At 41.4% G+C, this 9,169-nt stretch overlaps 1 long non-coding RNA gene across 1 annotated transcript; it reads right to left on the reverse strand.

Moving 5' to 3' along the window:
• Nucleotides 1-4,876: 4,876 nt before the first annotated feature.
• On the reverse strand, nt 4,877-6,274 carry LOC108640606. The gene is made up of 2 exons (XR_001921302.1): nt 6,148-6,274; nt 4,877-6,056 (listed from the first exon to the last, which is right to left on the reverse strand). It is a non-coding gene; the product is annotated as an uncharacterized LOC108640606 (long non-coding RNA).
• Nucleotides 6,275-9,169: the final 2,895 nt, after the last annotated feature.

Below are 9,169 nucleotides of genomic sequence, written 5' to 3' on the forward strand. Positions count from 1 at the left end.
GCCTGCATATGCTCCCAGTAAATCAGCACTCATTTAGCCACCCTAGCATAATAGATCTTTCATAGCTCACAGGAGAGGTCATGGTACAAGAATGTTGAACAATACAGAACAATCTTTTGTAGGTAAGAAACTTCAAGGTAGGAGGTGTAAGTTGTAGCAACAATAGAAACCTCAGAGGAGATCATCAGAAAATGATTAACACAGTTTTTTCAAAAGAATGTGTACAATTGACAATATTTTCAACACAGACATATATTTCTAACTCCTCTGGTGTCCTGTTTCTTATGCATTATACACACACACACAAAGCTCAGATTTTGGTTTTGTTTCATTAACTCCATATTTCTGCTACTTATAATTACCCAAAGCATTATGATCAGATCATTCATACATTCATTTATTTGGAATAATTCCCATTAAAGAGACTTTCAGAGAAGTAGCTTAATGCTGAATACAATTTCTTGTGCATTATATTTTTTATATTTAATATACCACTTGATGGTTTGTTAAACTGTCCGATTTGATGTTTGTTATAAACATTCACTGTGTTGAAATCCCAAATAAACAACAAGCATACAACTCTTTTCCACAGAGTATATGCTTTATCTTGTCTGTTGCTTTTCTTTGAACTCCCCCTTTCTTAGCAAGAATATACCAAAATAAGATAACACTCAAATATTTTTCACTAGAAAATGGATTTCTCCTTTAATATAGCATTGCATGCTTATTTTGATTTCCTGAAGCCCAATTCAGCTAATATCTCAGGTGAATTGGATGAAACTGCAACTGGCTACAACCAACAAGGGCAAGAACTTCAACAGACAATTGTAGACAAAGGTCTGTTGCCTAGCATCCTGCAGCATCCGGCAGGAAAGTGGAGCAGGAGATCAGACTTTGATCATGAGAATATTGCTGAGGCAAGTGGACCCAAAACTTTCTGCAGTCACCTCCAGGGACAGGTAAGGTAAACACAGTTAGTCGGCATCAAACAGTGCCCCTCTTCACTTTCACTTCTCTAAAAATCTGTCACTTCATGAGACCATCAGGAAGGAGCAGAGAAGGAAGTGATACGAGTTTCAGTAATGAATCAATGCCAGGAAAGAGAGTTGGAAATTCAACTCGGTAGGAACTGAATGCTTTGCCTCAGTCACAAAATGCATTCAAATTTATGTCTTCATTTCCAGTTTCTTCCTCTTCATTGCTTTCCAAGAAACTCCAGGGGCCAAAGCAGGAGAGCACTGGTTCCAGGGAGGCTGCTGGCTGTCCAGACAGACATGCATGCTGCTCACACCTCTCTAAAAGGTATCTCATTCATATAATATTTCAAATTTAATTATTTCAGACAAAAATGAGTTCACTAATTTTCATCACCGAGTCATATTTTTTATTTTGCAATTCCAAAGACATGTGGGTCCTTCTCCCCCATCCTCACTGTCTTTTATCTTGAAAATTCCCAGTTCTTCGAGTGTGATGTCATGATGTGTTGCCATGAAAATTTAACTTAAAATTATAAGCACTAAATTAGAACTTCTTCATGTGGCAAAAGATCATACAGAGGGGGATAGCAATTTAAACAAAGATCTTCTATAATTAGTGATGATAACAAAGGAAATATTCATAATTACATCAAAGGATTCTTCACTGAGTATTGTTTTTATTTGCTTCCTGAGAGAGCACAGAGTTCTCTGAAAAGATAGCACTCTTTTAGGCAGATGTAGATAAATAAAGGAAGGCCATCTAGAGAATCCAATTTCAAACCAAAGCCTGAAAAGGACTCGGAAATCCAGAAGACATTCTCTTATTGATGTGATTACATGCCAGGCATCAGTAAGCTGCTAGGTATGCAGTGCTGATAAGTTTGCAGTATGTAAACACCTTTTCAGATGAACATGACCCACAATACCATAGCTACCTGGGGCATCTGTCTCCACATACATGAGGCATAGCCTGGGGATTAATTTCATCCACTAACGTAAACAGGACTAATTTTTTTTAAGTACAGATAGCTAAAAATAGACAAGAGTAATGTTATGCAATAAAACCTGTTATATGTTTCCCCTTTCCAGATAAGGGAATCTGACACAGCTTCAGATATAAAGAGGCAGCAGTCTGACTAGAACACAAAATATGTTATTCATTTCATTCCCTTGCAAAGACATAGCATTTGAACCTTCCATACATTAAAGATGTATGCCCACTATCATATCATTTCAATGGCTTAAATATTAAATTATGATCAAAAATTCACAACACTTCTGGCCTTCCCTGGAAAAAAAAATAGGTCAAAAATAAATGGAAACAAACTGTTTTCTGCCCCTTTTTATGCACTTGACAGAGAGAAAAAAAATGAGGAGATAAATCTGCATAATACTGAACCGAATCTCTTTAATTCCAGTCAGCTTTTATCATTCAATCACTGAGTCTGTATGTGGAAAAATTCATGCTAATTCCCCCTAGCAACAGCCGCAGCCTATCCGGGGGAGCCCCGCACCAGGCAGCTGCCAGCCAGCAAGAATAACTCTAAGTAGGTCAGCCCTGCATTTCTAAAAATGCCACGGTCTAGTAACCCCACTGTCCCGTCTGTCTGCCCTGCCCCATAATAACCTCGATCACTCGGTGACACAATGACATACTACCCTGTTAGAGTGCAATCAAATCTCGCTGCATTATTCTGCTACGAGCATCTCTGCTGGATGAAGGACCCATCGAGGGGCAGCATTAATCAGGCAGCCATTCATGTCCACTAGCACTTCATTCTGGAGATGGGGCCTGCATTAATGACCAGCTGTTTGAACTAACACAAACAAAATAATGCCTTCCACCCTGTTGGCTGCGCAGAATACACTATTCTAATCAGTCAGGTTATGCTCATTGACTAAACCTAAGATGTAAATTAAACAGCCCCAGACAATGCCAGCTTTTGTAACCTTCTATTAATTAAAGTGAGTATATTTAAATTATACTACACACAATTCAAAGAGCTATTGGTTTAATATACAGAGTCACCTCCTCCTACAAATTTGTATTCACAGTCAAAAAAAACAACCACAACCAAAAACCACCCACCCCACTGTTTGTGTAAGACAATCTACCTATCCTGGTAAATTAAAGAGCAACTACAACAGAGCTTAACTGCAAGTGACTTCTGCTGAGAGCAAGGAACCACACCAGACTTCCAGCAATTGGGCGACGGGAACACTGACAGACATGCACACTGGATGTGGTGGAGGGGTATTGATAAAAGCACTGTAAACATATTCCAGCCATGACACAGAGAAAGGCCAGTCGCAGCAGATTAAGCACCCCCTGCAATCTCACTGCTTAAGCACTGCCGAGTTGCCTTCACAGACCTAAAAATAATTGCAGAGGTCAGAAAGCCCCTTGGTGGGATGTGGGCATGTGTCTTTAAGAGCTCACAGCTGCACCCATCCCTCCTACTTCCCACAGCTCTGGGGATTTCTGCATGGCTGCAAGATGCTGCACGAAGCCCTGTCCCTCCCCCCTTGCTCTTAACCAGAGAAGCCTTAATATAAATCACACCAGAGCCCAGTCAGCCTTCTCTGGGGTGGTATTTTGGTATCAAATCTGTAATGCCAGAACAGAATTTCATCGAGCCTGCTTTATGTTTAATTATACCCTTCCTCTAAACACCTTCGTGCGTAGCTTGCTGGTCTCTTCAGAGCATGCCTCCATGTCATGCAGCTGCCTGTACAGGACAGAGCTCGGAAAGACATTTTCAAGGATAGATTGTTCATCTGCATTTTTTTCTGAAAGATTTGCACTTTCGGTGAATATCTTGCCCTCTAACAAACTGAAAATTCAGTCTTCACTGATGCAGAATTCAGCAAGCCTTCTGCATGTAATCCATCCACATCTGATTTAGGAACACAGCAGATTCATTAATCCATTTTGCTCTTTCTTGTTTGAACCAGGCTTGTTAACCAGGTTTTGAGAGTCTTCCTTTGCTTTGTGGCACACATCACATAGCTATTCTTGGAGAGATACAGGCACTGACGTAACCGTGGGCTCCTAATTACAAGCTGCTGACATTTTGCTCATCTCTGCAGCTTTGAAGCTGTGAGTTAAGAGTCTCTCCTCCTCCCTCCTTTCTTGCTTTAAGCTGCCTGAGTTAGAAGAACATGACAGTTTCAGAAAGGTATAGGCAGTGGCATAAACTCCTTTGCAGAGCCTGCTGTATTGCCAAAGTTATTTTTCTTTAAGCAAACAGAAAACTACAGTTTGGGAGTAATAAGACTCCTTTTCCCCCAGCAAAAGAATGTTATCCAACAGCTGGCTAAATATAATCCAACACAGAGGGCTGCCTTTGTAGGCGAGGGAACAAACAGTGGAAGGACCAGACCGGCATCTTGCAGGGTAGCTCACCATGACTATTGGAAAATCCCCTCGTACATATTTTAGGTTGACATTATGGTCTATGGCTTTGTACAAAAGGGAAAAAAAGGAAAGGGAAAAAAAACCTCTTTCTCGGTATGCAGCTGCTAGCAGCCATGCCAAGCCTTGCTAGCTGACTGCAGCACTCGTTTCCCCTATTTCTGCATTGTTCAGACATGGCCAAGCTGAGCTGCCTACCAAATGAAATATGCCTCTACCATGACAAGTCTACCTGCCCTAAAAACATAGTCTTCCTCATGCAGGTTTGGTAGTAAAAAATACACTCAGCTACATTTCACAGAAATTGATTGCCAAATGTAAGCATTGCCTTTTCTCAATATATGAAGAATCTTTTTCAATTAGAGGCTGATTTTGAAAATCTAAAAAAAAAAGAAAAGAAAAAGAAAAAGATGCAAATATAACACTGAATATAAATGCTCAGTTGAGGATTTAGTCATCTGATGACTGTGGTAGCCAGCTGGTCTAGAAGTCATCTGGGATGCATTTATTTTGATTAGATTGATCACATTTCTATTTACAGTATAGAACTTTTCACCATACTGAATACAGCTGTGTTTATAGAGATTTTAAGATGGAGAAAACAAAGCCCCATGGTTTTTCTCAGCACAGTGCAGAAGATTCAGTGCTTTAAGGTGTTAAGTAGAAAGGATCTGCTTTCATATTTCTTAAAAGAATACTGCCTACCATCTGTTTTCACAAAGTGCCACCTCAGTCAGGAAATGGGTGTAGAGCTATAGCTGAAAATACAAGCTGCAATCAAGTCTGACCCAGCAAAGTGACAAACGTCCTCTGTAAATTGGTCAGAAATGTCTTGCTTTCATTTCCATACATGTTCACGCACACACAAAAGCACATACATACACAGATATACACGGAGTGAGTGGCTGCTGTTTTCCCTGGGGATATTCCTGCAGCCACCTAACTCATCAGTTCACTCCTTAACAGCACCAGGAATGTTCGAGCTACGATTTACAGTCCCTCGGTCCATACATTGCTTTGTTAATCAAGCCATCCTCTCTGCAATGAGAATCCACAGAATCAGACAAACGGCACGTAGCGTTTCTTCTTCCTTTGCATTTGCATTTGCTCGCTCTCTCCTTCTCCCTTTGGCTTTGCCTTATCAGGCAGATGCAACCGATACCTTATTTATCCGTCTCCAGCACAACACTGAGGTGAAACCTGACTGCAGCACTGTGGCTTCCCCATGTTAATCCTCTGGAGCAGCAGAGGCTGGATTCTTGTTGCTGATGCCCTTGTCGAGCACTGGATTACTTTACATAATATTTCTTTAAGCTTTCACCCACCCCATCCTAGATTAACACCCTTCTTTTCTCCTCCTTCCCCCCCACCAAAGAAAATCCCCAAATCATCGCATATCGCAACCCTTTGCTTCCAGAGCCAACAAAAAAAAAAAATGCGGCTCCATCGTTCTTCTTCCTTAGCAATGTGCAGACGGGAGAGTTTCGAGTCAGTTAAGCCAGGGTGAAGCGCAGGCAGCAAGACTGCAGCAGCCCCAGCAGCAGCAGAAAGAGCAGCAGCCGCCCAGGTAAACGCGGGGAAAAGCACGCTGTGTCGAAAGCGGTGCAGCATCGTAGCTGTAAGGAAAGACAGTCTTGCTTCTTCTGAACGGTGCAGCTTTATGCCTGCAGGAACGGAGAAAAGGGAAGACCCAGAATTAAAAATTAAAGCCAAAACAGTTATGAAGAAACAATAACTATAATAAATTATCATAACTTTATTTTTTCTGGGTTTTGGGGCTTTCTGGGAGGCTGTGTCTTTTCCTCTCCCTCCCCAAAGTCTCCTGTGTTGCTGGATGCTACTGTCCAAGAGTGCGGAGTCACAAAGGCTCACTCTCCAAAGCACAGTGAGACCAGCATCACATGAGAAACCACATGACGCACCCAAATCGGATGCTGATGTGGTCCACTATTTCACTCGAGGGGAAAAAATCTCAACCGAAACATCGCCCTCTTTACTGGTTAGAAAAATTCCCCTTAAAAAAAAAAAAAGAAAAAGAAAAAGCCCCCCAAAAAATATCTCCATATCTATCCATCTTCAATGCCAATGCTTCAGGAGGCAGGAGAATGCTGTTCCACAGACACTAGCTGGATGGCAGCAATATTACTTCCAGGCTGCGTTATTCAAAGTGATTCTACTTAAGTGAATTCCTGAAAAGCATACTCCATGTCTCCCTAACATGAACAGACTAAGAAAACCATCTCCATTATCACTCCCTGCAATCTGTATCCAAACCTCTGTTCTGAATAATTTATTTTAGGCTAATAAGCTGTTTGCCAAGACCACTCCTTTTCCCACTCAGCCCCACACTCAACAAGCGACTACAGCAAGAAACACAGAGGCATTTACGGTTTCCTTAACTGGTAATTTTAGTGAATGCACTGTCCCACAAAATAATCAGGAAAAATGAGCAGAAGGGTTTTTTCCTCATGTACGGACACAACAGGGTTTGCAGATGGTGTCAATGTTTTCCTGATATAGCAGACTAAAAGCTTTCAGTCCAAGTCAAGAAGAAAACGTTCTTGCCTGCCGATTCCTGCAGAGGTGTTGTGCCACACTGTTTAACATGCAGAAACATCTGGACACCCCTGGTAGCCCCCGAATAAGAGCATGAAGCTCTGCAATGCTGTTAACTGTCAGGGCACCAAGCAGTTAACATCTTGGCTGCTTTACCATCTTGCTTTACCTATAGGAGCATGGAACCGAGGGACTGGTTTGCTCAAGAAACAAAAGCAAAAAAGCTGACCTTGACAATCGATGGAATTGCTGCTCACAAAGTTATCATCCAACAAAGAGTTAGCGGTTTGTAGCTTGTTTTACGCCTAACATTTGTTCAAGTGACAGAGCAGGTGGCACAGAGTCTTCCATCCCCTTTGTTTGCAAAAGCTGGGCACCACCTCGTGACGCTGCACTCCCTGGCTCTTTACACTGAAACTGTACGCAGTGTCAGGGAAATCTAGGAAGAGAGCTGCCGTGAATCTGCACAGCTGTTTTGCAAAGGATCCCCCTGCAATCTCCGAAGTTACATAATGGAGATCAAGCACAGAATTCCCCCAGAAGAGAGATGTTTAGCCAGCCCTTACACAGGGACGCGCCATCGGAGCAAAATCCAAGTGCTCTTTCATGCCGATTTCAACCTTCCTGACTGTTCACGCAATAGCAGATTGCAAAAATTTGCACAAGGCAGTTTTAACTTCTTCTTATTGGCTCCTCTCAGAAAGAGGTTTTTTTCAGTGGGCTGCACCTAGGAGTTGCCTAAATTCCACGTAAAATCCAGTTGTAGCATTCAGTCTCAGCATGCTGTTAGTGTTCAGGGGAGCTACAGGGTTGCATGTACAGAAATCCCAAGATTACCACAGTCATCCCAGGGCATTTTCACCTGTGGGGCTAATAATTTCAACATTGGCAAGTCCTTACTGGAAAATGGTATCGGCAAACCCAAACTGACTACAGCTAACCAATAGAATACTCTATTTTCAGATGGAGTGTCAGCTAATATGGAGAATCCAGGTTATAGATGACTTTCTCAATCCAAAAGACAAACATTAGTGAGTCAGGAACTGAGTGCAGCAAAATATGCATCTTCAGGGCTTTGGAATACAAGATAAGAGGAGCAGTCCTGGTGATCAGTCCCATTTTTTTAATCTATATCATAATAACATGGCTCTGACTGGCTTCTAGTCTGTTCTCATTAGTTTCTAAGACAGATTTGCAGCAGTTCTTGACTCTGTGAGCTGATGATTTTTCCCACTTGATACCAGTAGCTCATTTATCTGTTCTGACCTAGAGCGATGTTGGTTGGAAGGGTCATCTGGAGGTAACTTAGTGAAACCTCTGGATATCATCAACATTCCATCAGGTCAACTGCGACTTCATCCTGAAAACCCTCAGAGATGGAAATTCTGTAACTTTTCTAGTGCTGCACTTCCCTCTGTGGGAAAATAAATGTGCAGGAAATAAGTGTTCTTTCTGTATTTACTACATAGGCAGCCTTCCCTGCACTACTGTATTGCATACATTTTCCTAGATCTGCCAGTGAAAGTAAAGTGAAGGAGTCAAGGAATGAAAAGACTTTTAATACTAATTTAACCAAGTTCAGCTCAAATTACTAACTCCTGATCATCATTTAATCTCTAAATGCTTCCAGTTCAATTATTAGCCAAATCACTAAAACCCTAGTGAACACCCTGATAACAATTCCAGCGTTCTACCACGTTACCTATGAGAAACAGGAGAAAAGACAAAGATTATTTGAATATGAAATCTGAAGTCTGAAACAGGGCTGAACTGACATGGTACATGGAGGATGCTGGTTTATTCAGAATAAACAAGACACCTTTTTCAAACAGACCTGAAAAAGGCCCTAAAGTATCTGTAAAAACTTTTTCAGAAGTTTATGAAAAACCTCCTATGCAGGTACCTGATGTACAAACGTTTAAGCAGTACCCAGAGACACACAGTCATGTTAGGTGTAAATGAAGAGGGAGGGAGGGAAAGAGACAAGAATTACAAAGAGAAAGACCAGTAATAATTCCTTCAGAAGTGTAAAAGACCTAGGTGAAGAAAGGCTTTATGTGCAAGACAGCACTATGCACATAGTGCTTACAAATCTAATTCTTATGCTTTGGATAACCTCCCCACTAACTCCTTTGTTAAGAGCATGGGTAACTTTCATCCCTTTCCAAATCTCTAACATAGTTACTTTATTAGATAGTGTTAGTTCTCAAAGTAATTCATT

Source organism: Manacus vitellinus, unplaced genomic scaffold (genome assembly GCF_001715985.3).
Source record: "Manacus vitellinus isolate BGI_N305 unplaced genomic scaffold, ASM171598v3 scaffold_39_pilon, whole genome shotgun sequence".
Taxonomy (NCBI): Eukaryota; Metazoa; Chordata; class Aves; order Passeriformes; family Pipridae; genus Manacus; species Manacus vitellinus.